Source organism: Schistocerca gregaria, chromosome 5 (assembly GCF_023897955.1).
Source record: "Schistocerca gregaria isolate iqSchGreg1 chromosome 5, iqSchGreg1.2, whole genome shotgun sequence".
Lineage (NCBI taxonomy): Eukaryota > Metazoa > Arthropoda > Insecta > Orthoptera > Acrididae > Schistocerca > Schistocerca gregaria.
Genome location: NC_064924.1, coordinates 95,204,545 through 95,229,263, shown reverse-complemented (window position 1 = coordinate 95,229,263; position 24,719 = coordinate 95,204,545). Strand labels below are relative to the sequence as shown.

Below are 24,719 nucleotides of genomic sequence, written 5' to 3'. Positions count from 1 at the left end.
GCAGTACCTTTTTGTAACACACTGTGTATATACTTAAAATATCGAAAAGTTCAAAAGAACTAAGAATAATGGAGTACAAGGTAGATAAACTGGTAGTTTCATATACAGGGTGGTCCATTGATAGTGACTGGGCCAAATATCTCACGAAATAAGCATCACACGAAAAAACTACAAAGAACGAAACTCGTCTAGCTTCAAGGGGGAAAGACGCTATGGTTGGCCCGCCAGATGGCGCTGCCGTAGAACAAACGGATATCAACTGCTTTTTTTAAAAAATAAGAACCCCCATTTTTATTACATATTCGTGGGGTACGTAAAGAAATATGGATATTTTAGTTGGACCACTTTTTTCGCTTTGTGATAGGTGGTGCTGTAATAGTCACAAACGTATACGTACGTGGTGTCACGTAACATTCCGCCAGTGCGGACGGTATTTGTTTCGTGATACATTACCCGTGAAACTTCCTGGCAGATTAAAACTGTGTGCCTGACTGAGACTCGAATTCGGTCCCGAGTTCGAGTCTCTGTCCGGAAAACAGTTTTACTCTGCCAGGAAGTTTCATATCAGAGCACACTCCGCTGGAGAGTGAAAATTTCATTCTAGAAACATTGCCCGTGTTAAAATGGACCGTTTACTAATTGCGGAAAAGGTCGATATCGTGTTGATGTATGGCTGTTGTGATCAAAATGCCCAACAGGCGTGTGCTATGTATGCTGCTCCGTATCCTGGACGACATCATCCAAGTGTCCGGACCGTTCGCCGGATAGTTACGTTATTTAAGGCAACAGGAAGTGTTACGCCACATATGAAACGTCAACCACGACTTGCAACAAATGATGGTGCCCAAGTAGGTGTTTTAGCTGCTGTCGCGACTAATCCACACATCAGTAGCAGACAAATTGCGCGACAATCGGGAATCTCAAAAACGTCGGTGTTGAGAATGCAACTTCAACATCGATTGCACCCATACCATATTTCTATGCACCAGAAATTGCATGGCGATGACTTTGAACGTCGTGTACAGTTCTGACACTGGGCGCAATAGAAATTACGAGACGATGACAGATTTTTTTCACGCTTTCTATTTAGCGACGAAGCGTCATTCACCAACAGCGGTGACGTAAACAGGCATAATATGCACTACTGGGCAACGGAAAATCCACGGCTGCGACAAGTGAAACATCAGCGACCTTGACGGGTTAATGTATGGTGCGGCATTATGGGAGGAAGGATAATTGGCCCCCATTTCATCGATGGCAATCTAAATGGTGCAATGTATGCTGATTTCCTACGTAATGTTCTACCGATGTTACTACAAGATGTTTCACTGCATGGCAGAATGGCGATTACTTCCAACATGATGGAAGCGGTATCGAACAACATATTTCATGACAGGTGGATTGGTCGTCGAACACCATACCATGGCCCACACGTTCACCGGATCTGACGTCCCCGGATTTCTTTCTGTGTGAAAGTTGAAGGATATTTGCTACCGTGATCCATCGACGACGCCTGACAACATGCGTCAGCGCATTGTCAATGCATGTGCGAACAATACGGAAGGCGAAGTACTCACTGTTGAGAGAAATGTAGTTACACGTTTTGCCAAATGCATTCACGTTGTCGGACATCATTTTGAGCATTTATTGCATTAATGTGGTATTTACAGGTAATCACGCTGTAACAGCATGCGTTCTCAGAAATGATAAGTTCACAAAGGTACATGTATCACATTGGAACAACCGAAATAAAATTATGAAACGTACCTACGTTCTGTATTTTAATTTTAAAAACCTGTTACCAACTGTTCGGTCTAAAATTGTGACTATTACAGCGCCATCTGTCACAAAACGAAAAAAGTGGTCAAACTAAAACATTCATGTTTCTTTACGTACTACACGAATATGTAATAAAAAATAGGGGTTCCTATTTTAAAAAACGCAGTTGATATCCGTTTGTCCTATGGCAGCGCCATCTAGCGGGTCAACCATAGCGTCATCTGGTTCCCCCCTTCAAGCTAGACGAGTTTCGTTTTTTGTAGTATTTTCGTTTGAGGCTTATTTCGTGAGATATTTGGCCCGTTCACGACCAATGGACCACCCTGTATATACTGAAGCACCAAAGAAACTGCTATAGGCATGCGTATTCAAATACAAAGATATGTAAACAGGCAGATCACGGTTCTGCGGTCGGCAACGCCTATGTAACACAACAAGTGTCTGGCGCAGTTGTTAGACCGGTTACTGTTCCTACTATGGCATGTTATCAAGGTTTAAGTGGGTTTGAACGTGTTGTTGTAGTCGGCGCACGAGCGATGGGACGCACCATCTCCGAGGTAGCGATAAAGTGGGGAGTTTCCCATACGATCATTTCACAAGTGTACCATGAATATCAGGAATCCGGTGAAACATCAAATCTCCGACACCGTTGCGCCGGGATTAGATCCTGCACGAACGGGGCCAAGGATGCCTGAAGAGAATCGTTCAACGTGACAGAAGCGCAACCATTCCGCAAATTGCTGTAGAAATCAATGCTGGGCCATCAACGAATGTCAGCGTGCAAACCATTCAACAGAACATCATTGATTTGCGCTAGCGAAGCCGAATGCTCGCTCGTGTGCTCTTGATAACTGCACGATACAAAGCTTTACGCCTCGCCAGAGCCCTTCAATACCGACATTGGACCGTTGATGACCAGAAACAAGTTGCTGGTCGGGCGAGTCTCGTTTTAAATTGTACCGAGCGTATGGTCGTGTACGGGCATGGAGACAACCTTATGAAGCCAAGGACCCTGCACGCCAGCGGGGGACTGTTCAAGCTGGTGGAGGCTCTGCAATAATATGGGGCGTGTACAGTTGGAATGATATGGGACCCCTGATAAGTCTAGATACGACTCTGATAGGTGACAGGTACTTAAGAATCCTGTCTGAGCACCTGCATCCATTCATGTCCATTGTGCAGTCCGACCGAATTGGGCAATTCCAGCAGGACAATACGAATTGCTGCAGAGTTTAAGCTACTGAGTTAGACACTTTCGCTGGCCACCAAACACCCCAGACGTGAACATTATTGAGCATATCTGGGATGCCTTGCGACGTGTTGTCCAGAAGAGATTTCCAGCCCGTCGTACTCTTACGGATTTATGGACAGTTCTGCAGGGTTCTTGGTTTCAGTTCCCTCCAGCATTACTTCAGACATTAGCCGTGTTGCGGCACTTCTGCGTGCTCGCGGGGGCCCTAGACGATATTAGGCAGGTGTACCAGTTTCTTTGGCTCTTCAGTGTATTTAAATAATACTGAGATTGAGAAGGTCGGAATAACTAAGAATAATGTAGTATAAGGCAGATGAAGCTACCTGTTGTGTGTGTATCTGTATCCCCTTGGCTATCTTCAATGGGGATCTCTAAAGTCAATTGTCTGTGCAGTTTACTGCAACTACTGTAAATAAAAAAAGACACCGTAATGTGATTTTATTCCTATTGTCCCCTTAATCTGGCTTCTCCGCCTCAGGTCCCCTACCTCAAATTGTTGAATGGAACATCCCTTGTGTCCTGTTAAATTTTTGCACGCTCTTAGAGAAACACCATATATATACATATATCGCCTTGTTTCGCTGCTGTTCAGTTCTTGGTGTGGCGGAGCGGTTGTAGGCGCTTCAGCCTGGAACCGCGGACCGCTACGGTCGCAGGTTCGAATCTTGCCTCGGGCATGGATATGTGTGATGTCCTTAGGTTAGTTAGGTTTATGTAGTCCTAAGTTCTAGGGGACTGATGACCTCAGATGTTAAGTCCCATAGTGCTCAGAGCCATTTGAACCTTTTTTTTTTTAGTTCTTCGGGCTGCTAAGATTCGTCTCTCTTTTTGTTAGGTTCCTGTATTGCGATAGGAGAAAAATATAACTGTTTTAATGGAAAAGTTAATTTCTTCTCCGATTTATCGAAAAAAAGGTATTGGGAAGATAGTTACATAAAAAGAAATGTAGTGTATAAACAAAGTTAACTGTTTCTGCTAGCAACAGTTAATGTCTCTGGTTACATGCGCGTAACTATCAGATACAAATACTACATGCGCGTTTTAAGACATCCAAAAACAAAAAAAAAATAGCTATAAAATTATAGACACACACACCCTTCAAACGTACTTACGATTTACTCTCTTTGTTATCCCAGTGGCGTTTCTTTCTGTGAAAATAGTTGCACAACACTGAAAAAAATGTAATACCCATTCATTAAAATGTACAACCCAAAACGACAGGACCTGGTTTCTCGTATGCACCTATGTACAGATGCGGAAGTATGGCAATATGGTTGCCATTGCTCAGCATTGAGTCGCTGTGACGCTCTACTAGTATGTTCGGCGAACTTATACAGTACGTCCATATCGGCCATTTTCATCAGTAACCCTACTCATACCTCAGTGGGTGATTGAAAATGTGTAACTATCACAGCCGGGAATACAAACCCGAGACAGGGACAAGCAGTACTGGGCACAAGCTCGAAGGCGAAGACTAATGTGGGCACTGCTGTTATCGACCAAAGTGCCGTGACTGAATGGAACCAGTCTGTTTCAACACAAGGAACACAGCGCATGCCGTCGAAACTTGCAGTGTTGTGTGTAGACAGTTTCAGTGCAGTACATTTAGAAAGATAAATCGGGATAAGAAGTGAAACGAATCCAATTACTCTTCAAAGAGCCGCGAATTTCTTACATACTGACGGAAAAAACCGAAACACTAAAAAATACTTAATGCTCACTAATGAAATTTCGGGAATACATTTTTCTACACTCATACTCATAAATTAAGGATAATGCTGATACATGGCGAAACAACGCTCTGCTGGGCGATTTGCGGGTTTAAATCACCTCGGGGTATGGCCATGTGGAGCATTTGACCTGCGGTCGTCGCATGGTGGCGCTGTCAGCAGTCCACATAAGCAGAGGTGTGTTGGTGCATGTCAGAGTACGGTGCAGCGAGTAAGTGTGCAGAAGTCCTAATGGTGACTGGGTGTTGAAAATGGCTCAAAGAACACATATTGACAACGTTATGAGGGGTAGAATGCTAGGGTGACTGGAGGCTGGTCAAACACAGTAGGTCGTAGTACGGGCCCTCTGTGTGCCACAAAGTGTGATCTCAAGATTATGGAAACGATTCCAGAAGACAGGAAACGTGTTCAGGCCTACAGTACGGGACGTACACAGTGTACAACACCATCAGTGACCGCAGACGGCCACGGATTACTGCAGGTAGCCTTGCTCTGGACCTTACCGCACCCACTGAAACAGTTGTCTCCAGACACACAGCCTACAGACGACTGAACAGACATGGTTTATTCACCCGGAGACCTACAAGGTGCATTCCACTGACTCCTGGTCACAGGAGAGCCCGTAAAGCCTGGTGTCAAGAACACAGTACATGGACATTGGAACAGTGGTCCCAGTTTATGTTCACGGACGAGTCCAGTTATAGTCTGAACAGTGATTCTCGCCGGGTTTTCATTTGACGTGAACCAGCACCAGATACCAACCCTTTAACGTCCTTGTAAGGGACCTGTATGGAGATGTGGGGTGGGATTATAATTGGTGCACGTACACCCCTGCATGTCTTTGACGGAGGAACTGTAACACGTCAAGTGTATCGGTACATCATTTTGCACTAGTATGTCCGCCTTTTGCCGGCCGGAGTGGCCGTGCGGTTCTAGGCGCTACAGTCTGGAAGCGAGCGACCGCTACGGCAGCAGGTAAGAATCCTGCCTCAGGCATGGATGTGTGTGATGTCCTTAGATTAGTTAGGTTTAATTAGTTCTAAGTTCTAGGCGACTGATGACCTCAGAAGTTAAGTCGCATAGTGCTCAGAGCCATTTTGTCCACCTTTTCAGGGATGCAGTGTCCCACTTTCCTCGTGATGGATGATAACGCACGGCCCCACCGAGCTGCCATCGTGGAGGAGTAGCTTGAAACAGAAGATATCAGGCGAATGGAGTGGCCTGCCTGTTCTCCAGACCTAACCCCCATCAAGCACGTCTGGGATGATCTCGGTCGACGTATCACTGCACGTCTTCAAACCCCTAGGACACTTCAGGAGCTCCGACAGGCGCTGGTGCAAGAATGGGAGGCTATACCCCAGCAGCTGCTCGACCACCTCATCCAGAGTATGCCAACCCGTTGTGCGGCCTGTGTACGTGTGCATGGTGATCATATCCCATACTGATGTGGGGTACATGCGCAGGAAACAGTGGCGTTTTGTAGCACGTGTGTTTCGGGACCGTTTCCTCAACTTATCACCAATACCTTGGACTTAAAGATCTGTGTCGTGTGTGTTCCCTATGTGTCTCTGCTATTATCGCCAGTTTTGTGTAGTTCCACGTTGTGTGGCACCACATTCTGCAATTATCCTTAATTTATGAGCATGAATGTATAATGCTTGCCTGTACAGTGAACTAAATTATTCAAAAATGTATTAAATATTTTAAGCTGGAGTGTGTCATATGTTCTTAAATTATTACGAGAAAAAAACTGACTTCCAAAAAACCCTTTCTGAAATACACAGAACAACGATTTGGTAAATATTCCTGTTTTACTGTTTCAACGAGTTAGTAATTAAAAGAAGAAAAATTTTTTTGATTCTTTGTTTTGAATAGTGTGGAAGTATAGTGTACCTAAAATAAAAATTACATGTAATTCAGTACGTAAGATAAAAATCAATATTCACTTCATTACGCTTCCAGACCTTTATAATTTTTTTCACATAGAAGTTACATTATACTTATTATGTGGTTAGAGTTTCATTCTAATGTCTGTTAAATTTAGTGAGTTATTAAATTCCAAAATACTAGTAAAAATTATAGGCCATGACATCCATGTCCCCTTAAACCTCAGTTTTCCTTTGTGTGCTTCAAACAAACATTGTACCATGGGATGGACCTGATCAGCCTTAGTACTAATGCGACCTTGCCGAGTAACCATGGGACCCATCTAATAACGCGATACAGCTGCCCAAATCATCACCGAACCCCCGCCTGTGAACGCAAATGTGATACAAGAGCCATCCGACGAAATGACTTTCTTCCATTGCTGCGTAATTCAGGTTTTACGGCTTCTGCAGCACATTTTCCTGTTCCAGGTATCTGGAACTGCAATTTCCAGCTCATGGAGCTCCGTTCGTGTCGTTTTGGTGCTGACAGGGTTCGCGAGTGTGTCATTCAGTTCTATGGTGACTCTTATTCCTCGTCACGGTCCTCTTCAACGACCGCTTGTCACGATAATTCAAATCTTTGATATAGCGTCCTTGAAACACTGAACGCTTTGGCTACCTTTGTTTACCGAAGCACTCACCACACGAGCACCAACAATTTGCCCACGTTCGGATTCACTTAGCTCTGACATTATACATCACAACTACACAGGACACTGTTCTGACACTTGCTACGTATGGAGGACATTGTACTGGTGCCGTTCGTGGTCAAACACAACAGCCTCACCTGCAGGCTTGGCTAGAATCTCTATTTGTGTTCAAGCATCCGTTTCTTGCGGTGTCTCCATATTTTGGTCCAACCCCTGAATCTTTTATATAAATGCACTTGCAGCCTTGAGTAACTTCTTGCAATTATGTTTAGGATAAAAGCTTTCATTTTCCTTTCACAAATGGTAATTGCACCCACCACAGGAAGCACGACACATCCAGACGATATTATATTGAACCCGTCCCATACATTCGCTAGTCTGTAGTTCATTCACTGTTGCAGGTACTGGATGCGCAACCTCCCTGTCTCCTCTATATCTCTTTTGTTGCGCAACCTTCTACAATAAAATATGAAACCTTCCCTTAGGATTTCTATCTCTTGCTTGATAATAACAAATGAAATCTTCCCTTTGAAATTAATTCTCTTTCTCTATCTTCGTATAAAAAAAAATCCTGCTTATTAAAAGTGATTTTCTGATTATTTAGACGAAACATACAATGTGTCGTCGTCGTGGCACTCAGTCGTTACCTGTAATAACACAAAACTGTTCCTTACCTTTTTTACTGTTACTGGATCGCCATCTGACTGCTACATCGAACTGCGACATGAATATATTTACTCTGTTTTACTATACTCTATTAGCTGCTGTCATAATAAGTAGCTGCATTTATTAGCAAAGCTGACGTTATTCTTCAATTAATTTGTCTGAAGTTACGTAATCCACAGTTAAACTTTTTCTTGACAACAATAAAATTTTGCAATGTTTTACGTTGATGGTTTTTGGGATGGATTTTAATCAATAATGCAATATTGCTCGCAAAAATTAATTATATTTTGAATGAAATGATTTTACAAACCTTCAATTGGACATACTTTCTGGTGAAGAGAATCCCTAAAACCATTACAAAATGTATCAATGCGCGATATTTCCCGCTTTTTTTAAAAAAAAATGTATCCATACGCGGTCTCTCTCGCCCTTTCTAAAATTGTACCAATGTGCGCCTTCCCCATGAACCATGGACCTGGCCGTTGGTAAGGAGGCTTGCGTGCCTCAAGGATACTGATGACCGTACCGTAGGTGCAACCACAACGGAGGGGTATCTGTTGAGAGGCCAGACAAACGTGTGGTTCCTGAAGAGGGGCAGCAGCCTTTTCAATAGTTACACGGGCAACAGTCTGTATGATTGATCTGGCCTTGCAACATTAACCAAAACGGCCTTACTGTGCTGGTACTGCGAACGGCTGAAAGCAAGGGGAAACTACGGCCGTAATTTTTCCCGAGGGCATGCAGCTTTACTGTATAATTAAATGATGATGGCGTCCTCTTGGGTGAAATATTCCGGAGGTAAAATAGTCCCCCATTCGGATCTCCGGGCAGGGACTACTCAAGAGGATGTCGTTATCAGCAGAAAGAAAACTGGCGTTCTACGGATCGGAGCGTGGAATGTCAGATCCCTTAATCGGGCAGGTAGGTTAGAAAACTTAAAACGGGAAATGGATAGGTTAAAGTTACATATAGTGGGAATTAGTGAAGTTCGGTGGGAGGAGGAACAAGACTTCTGGTCAGGTGACTACAGAGTTATAAACACAAAATCAAATAGGGGTAATGCAGGAGTAGGTTAAATAATGAATAAGAAAATAGGAATGCGGGTAAGCTACTACAAACAGCACAGTGAACGCATTATTGTAGCCAAGATAGATACGAAACCCACACCTACTACACTAGTACAAGTTTATATGCCAACTAGCTCTGCAGATGACGAGGAAATTGAAGAAATGTATGATGAAATAAAAGAAATTATTTAGATAGTGAAGGGAGATGAAAATTTAATAGTCATGGGTGACTGGAATTCAGTAGTAGGAAAAGGGAGAGAAGGAAACGTAGTAGGTGACTATGGACTGGGGCAAAGAAATGAAAGAGGAAGCCGCCTGGTAGAATTTTGCACAGAGCACAACTTAATCATAGGTAACACTTGGTTCAAGAATCATGCAAGAAGGCTGTATACACGGAAGAAGCCTGGAGATACTAAAAGGTATCAGATAGATTATATAATGGTAAGACAGAGATTTAGGAACCAGGTTTTAAGTTGTAAGACATTTCCAGGGGCAGATGTGGACTCTGACCACAATCTATTGGTTATGACCTGTACATTAAAACTGTAGAAACTGCAAAAATGTGGGAAATTAAGGAGATGGGACCTGGATAAACTGAAAGTACCAGAGGTTGTACAGAGTTTCAGGGAGAGCATAAGGGAACAATTGACAGGAATAGGGGAAAGAAATACAGTAGAAGAAGAACGGGTAGCTCTGAGGAATGAAGTAGTGAAGGCAGCAGAGGATAAAGAAGGTAAAAAGACGAGGGCTACTAGAAATCCTTGGGTAAAAGAAGAAATATTTAATTTAATTGCTGAAAGGAGAAAATATAAAAATGCAGTAAATGAAGCAGGCAAAAAGGAATACAAACGTCTCAAAAATGAGATCGACAATAAGTGCAAAATGGCTAAGCAGGGATGACTAGAGGACAAATGTAAGGATGTAGAAGCTTATCTCACTAGGGGTAAGATAGATACTGCCTACAGGAAAATTAAAGAGACCTTTGGAGAAAAGAGAACCACTTGTATGAACATCAAGAGCTCAGATTGAAACCCAGTTCTAAGCAAAGAAGGGAAATCAGAAAGGTGGAAGGAGTATATAGAGGGTCTATACAAGGGCGATGTACTTGAGGACAATATTATGGAAATGGAAGAGGATGTAGATGAAGACGAAATGGGAGATACGATACTGCGTGAAGAGTTTTACAGAGCACTGAAAGACCTGAGTCGAAACAAGGCCCCCGGAGTAGACAACATTCCATTGAAACTACTGACGGCCTTGGGAGAGCCAGTCCTAACAAAACTCTACCATCTGGTGAGCAAGATGTATGAGACAGCCGAAATACCCTCAGACTTCAAGAAGAATATAATAATTCCAATCCCAAAGAAAGCAGGTGTTGACAGATGTGAAAATTACCGAACTATCAGTTTAATAACTCACAGCTGCAAAATACTAACGCGAATTCTCTACAGACGAATGGAAAAACTAGTAGAAGCCGACCTCGTTGAAGATCTGTTTGGATTCCGTAGAAATGTTGGAACACGTGAGGCAATACTGACCCTACTACTTATCTTAGAAGCTAGATTAAAGAAGAGCAAACCTACGTTTCCAGCATTTGTAGACTTAGAGAAAATTCTGAAGGTGGCAGGGGTAAAATATAGGGAGCGAAAGGCTATTTACAATTTGTACAGAAACCAGATGGCAGTTATAAGAGTCGAGGGACATGAAAGGGAAGCAGTGGTTGAGAAGGGAGTGAGACAGGGTTGTAGCCTATCCGCGATGTTATTCAATCTGTATATTGAGCAAGCAGTAAAGGAAACAAAAGAAAAATTCGGAGTAGTTATTAAAATCCATGGAGAAGAAATAAAAACTTTGAGGTTCGTCGATGACATCGTAATTCTGTCAGAGACAGCAAAGGACTTGGAAGAGCATTTGAACGGAATGGATAGTGTCTTGAAAGGAGAATATAGGATGAACACCAACAAGAGCAAAACGAGGATAATGGAATGTAGTCGAATTAAGTCGGGTGATGCTGAGGAACTTAGATTAGGAAATGGGACACTTAAAGTAGTAAAGCAGTTTTGCGATTTGGGGAGCAAAATAACTGATGATGGTCGAAGTAGAGAGGATATAAAATGTAAACTGGAAATGGCAAGGAAAGCGTTTCTGAAGAAGAGAAATTTGTTAACATCGAGTCTAGATTTAAGTGTCAGGAAGTCATTTCTGAAAGTATTTGTATGGAGTGTAGTCATGTATGGGAGTGAAACATGGACAATAAATAGTTTGGACAAGAAGAGAATAGAAGCTTTCGAAATGTGGTGCTACAGAAGAATGCTGAAGATTAGATGGGTAGATGACATAACTAATGAGGAAGTATTGAATAGGGTTGGGGAGAAGAGAAGTTTGTGGCACAACTTGACCAGAAGAAGGGATCGGTTGGTAGGAAATGTTCTAAGGCATCAAGGGATCACCAATTTAGTATTGGAGGGCAGCGTAGAGGGTAAAAATGGTAGAGGGAGACCAAGAGATGACTACACTAAGCAGATTCAGAAGGATATGGGTTGTAGTGGGTTCTGGGAGATGAAAAATCTTGCACAGGATAGAGTAGCATGGAGAGCTGCATCAAACCAGTCTCAGGACTGAAGACCACGACAACAACAATAAGTGGTTGAATACTACAAAAATTCTCTGGTATAATTCTATTGATTCTAATTGTGAAACTCTTCTCAAAAATCATACTGTAATTGTGGTCGTATCTCAGTCTGGCCACTATGATAGTCAGTGCCAAAGAGTGAAAACTGAGGTTGAAGAATGTTTTTCTCAAGAGCTGATAGCAGATAGAGCCATATTTTGTACACAGAGGCAGCAGGTCAGCTTCTTTTTATTTTTATTGTAAACTATAAACGCATTGTTGTTAAGTTTTTAATTTATTACTGCTATCATAATTTCCTTCCTCTTTTATTATTTCATAGAAACGGCAGACAGATCTTTAATCCTTTAAATCAATAAAAGCATTGTAGTAGGATTGGTGGCATTATGTAATAGAACGGATGTCAGGCTGACGGCAAGCGAGGAACTATCGTACAGACCGCACACTGCACGTTCACGCCTACCGTAAGCGACACACATTTTATGCCATACTAACTATACTCGGCGAACTTCGTTCCGCCTCTGAAAATCTTTGTATGTTATAGCTGACCCAGCAATCGTTGTTTAGCCATATAAATTATCTCTAGTCTACAAGAATAATGATACGTGTAACGCAATGTATACGTGTAACACAATAGCAGTTGTTGGAGCTCGTGACACAAACAATAATAATGGCCGAAAACTGTGTAGGGAGTGAGAAAAGGTTCAGGGGGAAGTCCGGCAGTACCGGCTAGCCGGTCGCGGAGGTCTCGCGGTTCTAGGCGCGCAGTCTGGAACCGTGCGACTGCTACGGTCGCAGGTTCGAGTCCTGCCTTGGGCATGGATGTGTGTGATGTCCTTAGGTTAGTTAGGTTTAAGTAGTTCTGAGTTCTAGGGGACTAATGACGACAGCAGTTGAGTCCCGTAGTGCTCAGAGCCATTTTAACCATTTTTAGTACCGGCTACTATTGGTCCTTGCGTTTCTACGGTAGATCGCGCGGATTTAACCATTTCAGCCAATACACGGCTCGTCCATGAGCATACAAACATAGCGGCAATTTCGTATCGAAACGTGTTCGCCAGCATTATGAATAAGGACAAGCGTACACGCATCGATTTTTATCGTACGTAAAAATATTGTACGATTAAATTCTTTTAGAGGAAGGAAGGAGAGCATAGGAACATCCTTGTTCCACTAAAAGAATTTGATAGTACCATATATTTCCCTACGATAAAAATCGATGCGTGTGCGCTAGGCCTAAATGTCGGTTTGGCGAATGACGTGTGCTACCTAGTTAAACTTCTCGGGCTAGTTACGTCAATATTCGAGTCGTTGTTTTTGGTACGTTTTCTTCAATTACCTATCTATCGAATAGTGAAAGACTATCACCGGTAGACACCTGGCGGGGATAACTGATCAAGTGATAATTGATCAGTTATCGACTGGGGTTGAAAATGATTCAGTTACTAAAATAGCTATTAAAAAACAGGAGTTGCGTTAAAAGGGTGAAAATTTGGGGTTGTGTATTTTTTAATGCCACACCATAAAAAAATAAAAATAAAAAGTTCTGTTCAAAAAATAAGAAAACATTTTTGGGATGGACCACCTTTATCACTTAGGGGTGTGAAAAATAGATTACGACCGATTCTGAGACCTACCGAATATACATGTAAAATTTCATTCTGATCGATCCTGCCGTTTCGGAAGAGTGTGGCAACTAACACTGTGACACGAGAATTTTATACATTTTATACGGCACTGTTATCAAAATAGCACTGGTCTCTTTCCCGATTTCCCGTAATAACGCAATATTCCAAATCAATGCAAATTTAATGGGTAAAAATAACTCCCTTTTTTTTAAAAAAATATTTAAAAACGAAACATTTTAGCACTGCTGCTATTTGATATTTCGGTTTTTTATTTCGTTTTCAGTAAAAAATAAAAAATAGCTGTTATAACCGAGCTGAACCAAATATAGGAAAACACTGGTTGTGTAGAACTAAAATACCGATATCAGTTAAACCGGTCGGTTTTCCATTCCTAGTACGGAGTTAGTGCAGGCACGACTATTTCGGAGCAATTTGTTGAATATTGCGCAGCAGAACGATCGCTTACGTGTTATCATGTTGACCCAACGACATCAGTTACGACTGCAATGGGCGTGGGATCAACACGATAGTGACGCCTGTCCGGGTGGTTCACGTTTCTTGTTACACCACGACTATGGTCTTATCTCCGTATACGCCGTCATCCAGGCGAACAGCTGTCGAAACATCTTCCGAGCCAAGGACACAGACCAATTGGAGCAGTACTATTGAAAGGTCTCTGTTGGATTTCTTTCATGTTAATTTCTTAAATCTGTTGTCATTTACGGCATAAATTCCTCTTCTAAACTTATTGTGTTGTTTCTGACTGTCTGGGAGGAGACTGAGCAGTGAAAAGTGTTACTTTTACACATAAACAAGAACGATCTGTCACACTACTACACTTTAAAACACAGTTTATATGTAATTCATGTCACACAGTCTCATACGGAACCTACATCCTCTTTCTTTAAATACTGTATATGATAAGATACTGTCATCCCCCTTCCCTTCTGTGTGAGAGGATGAATGAGCAAATGTATTTCGAGTTCCATGCTGGATGGTGGCAGACAAGCCTGTCTGCTAGAGAACAGTAGGACCAACGTCGAAACAGGTAGCTACGCTTTCTAAAAGCAGAGAGGTTTCTATTCTTAGTATGGTCCTGTCCGTCCTTCGTCATGTTGGTATAGGAAGCTGCCTCTCTGGTCACTTCCGTTTGTATCTGTTAAGCACGTTCGGTAGGAGACCAGGTCAGTCTGTCTGCGGCGAGCGTCTGAAGTGGTAAGATCTCCGGCTAAGCGCGTGTCTGCTAAGTCCGTAGGACAATGAATTTCTTAAGTTCAGCCTAACTGATAGTTTAATCACCTTTATTTCAGGTTTAGCTCTAAAATATCTAATGTTATCTTAAATTGCGTCGCAGTGCAATTCGAGTGTGAAGTTCGGAATATCTTCCGGTAGTTGCTTTGTTACTACTTTGTGAGTAAAGTGGAAACACGTGTTGATCAGTAACTCTAACTAAGATCATCAATCTTAAATGCGAATGTGCGTGAGATTATAACGTCTCGTCTTGACAATATTTTTCAATATAGCAACTTTCCTTTATGTTCAATCCACGTGGGGTGTACTTTGTGAGACCAGTACAACATGCTTATACAATTGTTTGACCCATCAGGTTAATAGTAAGACGATATTAACCAGTTCGAGGTTTTTCTTTTGTAAATTGCGTTTCGATGTAATTTATTTTAATTATCAAAATTATTGTGGAGTTACACTCTTTGTGTAAACCAAGTTGACCACGTGAAGCATGTGGTGTAAGCATCAAAGTAGCCCTCAGCAATTCTTTTCGAGAAGATTTCACGGAGAGTTAGTATGAATTTAGTATATCAGTGTATGGTAATTACATGATGGACAGGATTGCGCTACGAACGTAACTTCTTTGGGTGAAAATTAAATCGGTTGGTTGTGGTTAATTTCCTCTTGCATATGTTTCAACGTTCTTTGTGTGTTATTTTATGAATGCAGTGTTGTATGCAGTCTCCCAATCTTGGCTCCATATTTGATGTGTCCCGTAAGATTACAAACTCACATTTTCCCAATCCTAAATAAGGCACCAGTTTAGTTATGAATCAAGTTTAATATGCTGAAATTTCAATGATCAATGTTAAAATAAATGTCAAAAAATAAATTGATTTATTTCTTTTTATTTAAATTCTCTTTCTATATATATATCACCGGTTGTCGTATGACGATTAAAAGATTATAATTAATGTTAGTCTGGTTGGGAATTTGGTAAGCTAGACTGGATACCTGGTGAAACAGTTGCTCAGTAATGCAAGGTTAACTTCCCCAGACAGCTCACAGCTTTTAACCAGCTTTTATTGTCTATCAGCACCGCTTTCAGAACAAATTAATGCAACAACATTACACTATGCCATGAGGGACATTCACTTTGGCTTCCATGGCACCTATGGTAACAATCGAAGACACCAACAGCAGCTATGGACTACGTCAACATTATTGCGGAGCACCTGCATCCCTTTGTGTTTCGTGTCTTCCCGATGCCGATGGCGTCTTCCAGCACGATGAAATGAAATGATCGTACGGCATCGTTGGCCGGGAGACCCCATGCGGGGTGTTCGGCCGCCGAAATTGCAAGTCCTTTTTAGCTGACACACAACACCCAGTCATCTCGAGTCAGAGAAAATCCCTGACCTCGCCGAGAATCGAACCCGGGACCCTGTGCGCGGGAAGCGAGAACGCCACCGCAAGACCACGAGCTGCAGACTGCAGCACGATAACTGTCCGTATCACAAGGTCACATTTGTGCGTGAGCATCTGGTTTCCGAGGCGTGCTCAAAAAGTAAAGGGATTTTTTTTGATTTCGCGGCCTTTATACATCCGATTTAAAAAAAACTCTTTTTATCTTGTTGGTACACATGTTCCCGATGTACCAGGTGTACAAGTTTGAAACCGTAATTTCCCTGTAGATGACACTAGCCATCGGTGTAGGGCCCGTGAGACATCTGCAGCGCCATCTGCTTCCTGTAATGGCTGACGACAAATGTCAACACACAGTAACCAAAGTCCCATACATCGCTATCTGCTTCAAACCCGAAAACATCTCGGATTTTCTGCCAACGAACTACGGTTTGCGGACGGCATTGGTTTTCTGTTAGCATTTGAAGAAAACTGCTGCATAATCGCATCGAATGCTAGTCGAAGCTTTCGGCGAACACACTCTTGGGAAAACACAGTGTTTCAAGTGGTTAAAAAAATTTAAAAGTGGTGATTTTGACGTGAGAAACGACGAGTGCGGGAAACCACCGAAAAAGTTCGAAGACATCGAATCGCATGCGTGTTTGGATGTAGAACTCAACTGGAACTCGCGGAACAACTGAATCACTGATCGCTACCAACAGCAAATGATCGATTTAAATCGAGCATTACGTGAAAAACCGCCGGAATATGGTAAAAGGCAACACAAAGTCATTTTGCTCCATGATAAGTACTCATAACACACAGCAAGATGGGTAAGGGAAACGATAGAGGCGTTCAGTTGCGAAATACCAGGGTATTCGGCTTATGCTCCAGACTTGGCTCCGTCCGATTTTCATCTATTTGTATCACTGGGACACGCTGTCGCTGAATAACGCTTCAATTCGTATGAAAATGTGCAGAAGTGGCTCGCTGACTAGTTCGCTTCAAAAGAACTGTTTTTTTGGCGGGGCATTCGTATCGTGCCGGAGAGGTGGGAGAAACGTATAAATAGCAATGGAGATAATTTTTAATAAAATATTGTTTATCAGTTTGAAACCACAGATGTGTAATTATTGCAACAAAATTCTGGTATCACGCTTCTACACCTGACATGTCTGCATTTTCATCTGTTTTGGATATTTAGTTTATTGCTAACAGTCGAAAGGATTATACGTGTTTTCGAGCCTTCGGCGAAGATGGGTCAAATAATTTGCATTAAATTTTGTTTCAGAAATGGAATGAAGTGCAGCACCGCATTCGCAATGTTGACTGTTGCTTTTTGGCCAATCCGCTATCAGTACGACATGAGTTTGCTAGTGGTATAAACGTTTCAAAGAGGATGGAGAAAACGTAGAAGACGACGAGCGCCACGGACGCTCTAACGTATCAATTGCTAACGACAGTGTGGAAACAGAAAAAAAAAATGGTTCCGGAAAGATCTCCGAATCACTATCAGAGAGGCTGCTGATGATGTTGCCATATTCTCTGGCACACGCCAAGCAATTTTTCCGGATGTTTTGGTCATGAAACGTGTAGCAGCAAAGTTTGTTCTAAATTGGTGAATTTCGACCGGAAACGTCGTCGCACAGACATCGCTCAGGAACTGTGAACGAAGTCGACAACGATACAGAATTTCTAAAGGAAGTTATAACAGGTGACGAAACATGGCTACATGGCTATGACGTGGAAGTCAACACCCAGTCGTTCGTACGGAAACTACCTGTAGAGCCAAGACCGAAATAAAATCGACAAGTTCCCGTTACATGAGAAGGTTCTTCCCAACGTTTTCTTCGATTACAATGGAACAGTGCATCACGAGTTCTTGCCTTACGGTCGTACGGTCAGTAAGGAATACTATCTGGAACTTATGTGCCGTTTGCTTGAAGCAGTTCGAAGAAAACGATTAGATTTATGGCAAAACCACTCGTGGAAATTGTATCACGTTAATGCTCCCTCTCATATCTCAATGCTTGCTCGTGATTTTTTGGCAAAAAAAAAAAAAGTTGCCAGAGTATTCGGTGGACATGGCCCCCTGTGACTTCTTTCTATTCCCCAGACTGAACAGAAGCATGAAAGGACGCCGTTCTGCCACCATTTGTGCAATAAAAGCAGAATCGCTGAAAGAGCTGAATAGTATTTCGAAAAGTAAGTTCCAGAAGTGCTTCCAACATTGGAAAACGCAATTGTCCAATTGTATTATATCCGAGGAAGATTGCTTTGAAGGGGTCAAAGTTGATGTTGTTGAATAGATAAAGGTACTGTACAAAACTTCCAGTTACTTTTTGATCACACCTCATAGCTTCAGAAACATACCACTGAATCCATGTAACGCAGAATCGTTTCAAAGACAGACCAAAAAACTATTAAACAGACTGCCATGATGTATTGGTTCGTCAGTATATTATACGCAGATCCTTGCGTGACCCATATATCATTAAGCTACAGATGTTAGAGGTACCTTATAAGCACGAAAGACAGTTTTTTTACAAGATTTGTTTAACAGAACACCATACATCATAGGACACAGCACTCGTACGACCTGCTACAAGCTCGCAGCTTCAGAACTGCACATCTGCAGACAATTTCATCGCTAAAAGTTTTTTTCAACTGACCAGTCAATCGTGGCAAGTTACGAACCTACTTTTCTTGCGCTCTCAAGGACTTGACGCAGAGACCAGTTTGACTTCTTACGTGTCCTTGGAATAGCTTGCTTGTCTCGTTAAATGGAAGTCATATGAGTTTATTTACTAGTAGACATTTGCGTTAATTCATCCTGTCATTCCGGCCGGGGTGGCCGAGCGGTTCTAGGCGCTACAACCTGGAACCGCACGACCGCAACGGTCGCATGTTCGAATCCTGCCTCTGGTATGGGTGTGTGTGATGTCCTTAGGTTAGTTAGGTTTAAGTGGTTCTAAGTTCTAGGGGACTGATGACCTGAGAAGTTAAGTCCCATAGTGCTCAGGGCCATTTGAACCATTTCATCCTGTCATGCATCCACATCCTACATGTAAATAATAGCGTTCTTATAGTGAATTGTGTCGCTAACTTCTGTTATACGAAGACTCGCCGTTCATGTTCTTTTATGTGTCCACCTTAGGATGCAATACGACGTTATGTGTCTGTTCTGGCAATAAGTGTCTGTCACCTGAAAGCAGGTGATTACTACAAGGCGATCATGGCTTGAAGGCGCAAAAATTAGTATCTAACCATAGTTGCCTTTAATTGTGCAGGGTCTTCAACCGTATGTCAATAAAAACTTGATTTCTATGATGTTGGAGTCTCTTGATGGTTTCACCTCCAGGTTCGTTAGTGGTGCTGAATTATCAGAAAGCTGTTAACTTAGAATAGAAAGACAGACATTTTTTTCTAAATACAAGGCTCATTTAAAAATATCCATTACTCCTTCTGATGTGGTGAAGTTTTCGCATTGCTCAGTTCAGAAATGAAAACATGATCTCCGAAGAGAAAGCCAACCATTCTTATAAATTTCGTTAAGTTATCTTTTGTAAAGCCAGTCATCTCTCTCGCTACCAAAAACCCTTTAGTTTCTTGTCGTTGTAGTCATTAAGGGTTTAGGTCAGTACTGAATAATAATAAATAATTAACCGTTTATGTTTCTTTCTTCGCACTATTAATTTCATAATTAAAAATGCATTCATCAAGGACAACATTCAGATTTTTGGCGGTACACCTGATTCGCAATTTCGTCTTATGCAACTACTTGACATCGGCAGTTCCCTGCAGGACAAAGCAGTATCTGTTTCGCTCAAAAAAGCTGTAACTGAGAATTAGAAGGGTTATCTTCTGTTCAGCGGCTAATAAGTGCTTAAAAACCCGAATCAGATGTTACGGTAAAAACTTGCAATTTGTTCAGTGACACCTGTACAAAAAAATTTGTAATACGTACATAGTTACTAGAGACATATTCTTGTTATTCTTTAATCCTACTTTAGATTGATGGTTTCCGCTACGGTACACTTACACGGACAAAAATAACAGTTAATTTATCTGCATCTCAGTCTTTTTTATTTATTCATTGTTCCTTATTATAAAATCTGTTGGTATTTCAGTATCAGCCTGCCAGCCAGTTTCGATCAATAAGATTCGAATCCAACGTAGTCCAATGATCTAATTTTTGTTTCGCTGGTACTTTTCAGTGATTCGTCTTTGCTTGTGGTAGTAGTAGTAATAGTAGTAGTTGTAGTTTTATTCATTCCTAGATTTGAAACCAGGCCAACAATCGTAGTGGGATCGAATCCTACAACGTACACAATAGTATTTCACATAGACTAGGATAGTTCGAGTTTAAAACTAAATTATCAGAAAAATGCAAACTCCACGTTTAGTGGAAAACACAACAAAAAATTTCAACGCATCAGTACCGACAGCGCCGGTCTTCATGGATTGGAACAAGCCCTTCGACAAACTATGTAGAGATTGTGAAGATAAGTTACTCAGATCAAAATACCGGACTACATACTAAGATGACAGTTTCCACGCAACGGAAAAATCATTGATCCATAGACGAGAAGAAGTCAGAGACAATAAAAATAAAAACTGGTCTCCTACAAGGGTTAGTACTGTCTCTACCCTTTTCATCAGCTAAAGAAAAGGCATCCCACAGTAACAAGCACAGCTAGCAGAATACGCGGATGATACAGTGATGCATACGAGCAACAAACGCTGCATAACAAGTGAACGTCACCGCAAATCAGTGTAGAAAAAACAAAGTGTCAATCAACAATGATGAAAGTAAAAATACATACTTCTCAAAAAAGTCGCTGCACCTTCGTGGCAACATCAGAATCAGCTACAGAAACATCGCATGATTAACAAATGTTAAATGCCCCAGAATCGTATTAAATCAACAAATTTTCTTCAAGGTTGACAATACTCCGAAAGTAATTACTTTTCTACAGACGGTGAAAGCATTGGCACGCTTTCTTGTTAGTTTCGAATCGGAAAGAGAAACCAAATTAGGACTATGCAGATCCATAATCTTCCCGGCAATAGTTAATGGCGGCACAATGCGGGACACAGCCTCAGCGTCATAACAGAACAGATTCCAACCGATCCACTACAAAGTCCCACGGAGACTGTTGAAATCACCTCCTGGGAGCAAATCAGAAACATGCATATGATCTTAAGGAATGCCACATTGAATATAGCTATTCTGAAGAACGTGAATTAGTTGTACAATGTAATAAATTGATTGAAACAAGCGATCCCAAATGAAACGTAATATTTACTATACAACCACGCTCCTGGAAGAAAATGAAAGACCAGTTTATCATTTTAGAAGAACAATGACATAAATACAGTAGCCAGCCACAAGTGTGGCATACAAAATTTATTCACGTTTAACCATTTACCTTTTTCGTGAGATAGGCTCTTACACGTTTCTATGATGGGGCCACGCCTTGTGCTCGTTAGCTGTTAGGTGATGTGGCCTTAAGTTTCTGAGTGAAGCTTTAGTCGAATATTTCTACTGCAGTTCTTTAAATGTTTTTCCCGTGCTTTGTTGTTAGTTTTATTTGGTTCTCAGAGTTTGTACTCTATTTCCCCATCGAGAACACGTGGTTACATTGAATACCTAATTGTACAGAGAGAAATACAAAAATGCATATTTAAATAATTGAATGCTCAAGCGGTAAACCTTTGTACAAGAGATGTTTAACAAATAGAACGATGAGTAAATGGGACATATTAATGTTATCAATACACACTGTTTCTTAAATTTAATAATAAGTGATACAGATAAATGAAAATATGAGTCCCACAGATTTTACCCTATACTCTTAACAAACTGATGACTAATATATACTGGCGAATATCTTTAGAAACGTAAAGAGAGGACGCTGATTGAAATAGGAGGTAACCCATACTCTAAAAGTGTTCATAAGTTCCGATGGTTCGTTGTCAAATGTGGAACACGGGGAAAAGACGTGGTTTACATCAGCTTCTGACTCGGTATCGCTCTCACATGGGGAATCGTAAATGTTGATTCTATTTTTCTATGTTCAAAAATAGTTCAAATTCGAATGGTTCAAATGATTCTGAGCACTATGCGACTTAACATCTGAGGTCATCAGTCCCCTAGAACTTAGGACAACTAAAAACCTAACTAACCTAAGGACATCACACACATCCATGCCCGAGGAAGGATTCGAACCTGCGACCGTAGCGTTCGCGCGGTTCCAGACTGAAGCGCCTAGAACCAATCAGCCACAACGGCCGGCATTTTTCAGTGTTGTATATGCATTATGTATTCTTGGTACAGTTCGCTAATAATTTAACAACCATCATTCTCCGTTTTAGTGCACCACGTGCTATGTTCAACATTCACAAAACGTGGCACAGCTTCACATGCGTAACGGAAAAAAATGGGAAAAAATGTTGAATGGTGAGGTAGGGTAGGAATAATATGAAACATAAATAGTCGCAATAGAGGGACTACACAAGACCCACGCCTATCCCATAAAGTGCGAGCAAAAAAAGTCTCCATCACACAAAGACACCCGTTCTGTTGTTGACGTGAGAAACGTCACAACCGCAGTACCACAAGTCACAAGACACAGAGGCTCATTCATAGTAGCTAACGGCACAAAAATGTGCGCTACACAATCTTCATTGCTGGCGATTAGGTTAAGTAATCACAGCGTCAGAACACACTCGATGTAAAGCACTTTGCTGTAGCCTCTTACAGCTTCTCTTGTCCCTTTCCCTCCCGCTGCCCCTGCCCACTCTACACCTCCGCACCTTTCCCCCACGTCGACATTTTTGATGATTCAGCACGTCTAGTAAAGACCGATACTTACAGTACTCGTACATGAAACGCGTTACATGTGCAGCGTTTGGTAAAGTAACCGGTACCGTGAAACGAATGAACCTCTTTGTGCAATCGAGGCTTTTGGCGCGAGCTGAAGTGTTCAGAAACAAGATGTTGGCCATGCCGTGTGCGCTTACTCACATCTGCGAGCCGGCCGCGCCGCCGCCAGCCGTTGTGTTCTGCAAGCCGGCCGCTCTGCTACTGGCGAGACGAGCTCGCTCGGTTTGGACGCGACCTCCCTCACGGCACAGTGCTGTGACTCGGCAGACTTGGCGTGCTCTTGGCCGTGACCGTCTTATCTACAGCAGCTGCTCTCCGCGCACATTCGCTTACTAGTGTTGCAACTGACGTACTCTAACCACTCTTCTATTTAGGTGGAAGATGAGGTGCACAGGTTCTTGACGATTAACAAGCATAAGGAAATAATATTTTAAGAGTGTACAGGGTGTTACAAAAACGTACGGACAAACTTTCAGGAAACATTCCTCACACACAAAGAAAGCAAATATGTTACGTGGACATGTGTCCAGAAACGCTTACTTTCCACGTTAGAGCTCATTTTATTACTGCTCTTCAAATCACAATAATCATGGAATGGTAACACACAGCAACAGAACGTACCAGCGTGACTTCAAACACTTTGTTACACGAAATGTTCAAAATGTCCTCCGTTAGCGAGGATACATGCATCCACCCACCGTCGCATGGAATCCCTGGTGCGCTGATGCAACCCTGGAGAATGTCATATTGTATCACAGCCGTCCACAATACGAGCACGAAGAGTCTCTACATTTGGAACCGGAGTTGCGTAGACAAGAGCTTTCAAATGCCTCCATAAATGAAAGTGAAGAGGGTTGCGGTTAGGAGAGCCTGGAGGCCATGGAATTGGTCCTCCTCTACCAATCCATCGGTCACCGAATCTGTTGTTGAGAAGCGTACGAACACTTCGACTGAAATGTGCAGGAGCTCCATCGTGCATGAACCACATGTTGTGTCGTACTTGTAAAGGCGCATGTTCTAGCAGCACAGGTAGAGTATCCCGTATGAAATCATGATAACATGCTCCAATGAGCGTAGCTAGAAGAACGTGGGGCCCAATCAAGAGATCACCAACAATGCCTGCCCAAACGTTCACAGAAAATCTGTGTTGATGACGTGATTGCACAATTGCGTGCGGATTCTCGTCAGCCCACACATGTTGATTGTGGAAATTTACAATTTGATCACGTTGGAATGAAGCCTCATCCGTAAAGAGAACATTTGCACTGAAATGAGGATTGACACATTGTTGGATGAACCATTCGCAGAAGTGTACCCGTGGAGGCCAATCAGCTGCTGATAGTGCCTTCACACGCTGTACATGGTACAGAAACAACTGGTTCTCCCGTAGCACTCTCCATACAGTGACGTGGTCAACGTTACCTTGTACATCAGCAACTTCTCTGACGTTGACATTAGGATTATCGTCAACTGCACGAAGAATTGCCTCGTCCATTGCAGGTGTCCTCGTCGTTCTAGGTCTTCCCCAGTCGCGAGTCATAGGCTGGAATGTTCCGTGCTCCCTAAGACGCCGATCAATTACTTCGAACGTCTTCCTGTCGGGACACCTTCGTTCTGGAAATCTGTCTCGATACAAACGTACCGCGCCACGGCTATTGCCCCATGCTAATCCATACATCAAATGGGCATCTGCCAACTCCGCATTTGTAAACATTGCACTGACTGCAAAACCACGTTCGTGATGAACACTAACCTGTTGATGCTAGTACTGTAGAGCAATGACTCGCATGTCAACACAAGCACCGAAGTCAACATTACCTTCCTTCAATTGGGCCAACTGGCGGTGAATCGAGGAAGTACAGTACATACT

At 42.2% G+C, this 24,719-nt stretch overlaps 1 protein-coding gene across 1 annotated transcript in view; it reads right to left on the bottom strand.

Moving 5' to 3' along the window:
- The window catches only part of LOC126272610 (methyl farnesoate epoxidase-like), a 166,363-nt gene extending 143,282 nt beyond the window's left edge, over nt 1–23,081 (bottom strand). Inside the window, exon 1 of the mRNA XM_049975555.1 lies at nt 22,991–23,081. The gene's annotated coding sequence lies outside the window, so the exon portion shown is untranslated. The remainder of the gene's footprint in view (nt 1–22,990) is intronic.
- Between the last annotated feature and the right edge of the window lie 1,638 nt (nt 23,082–24,719).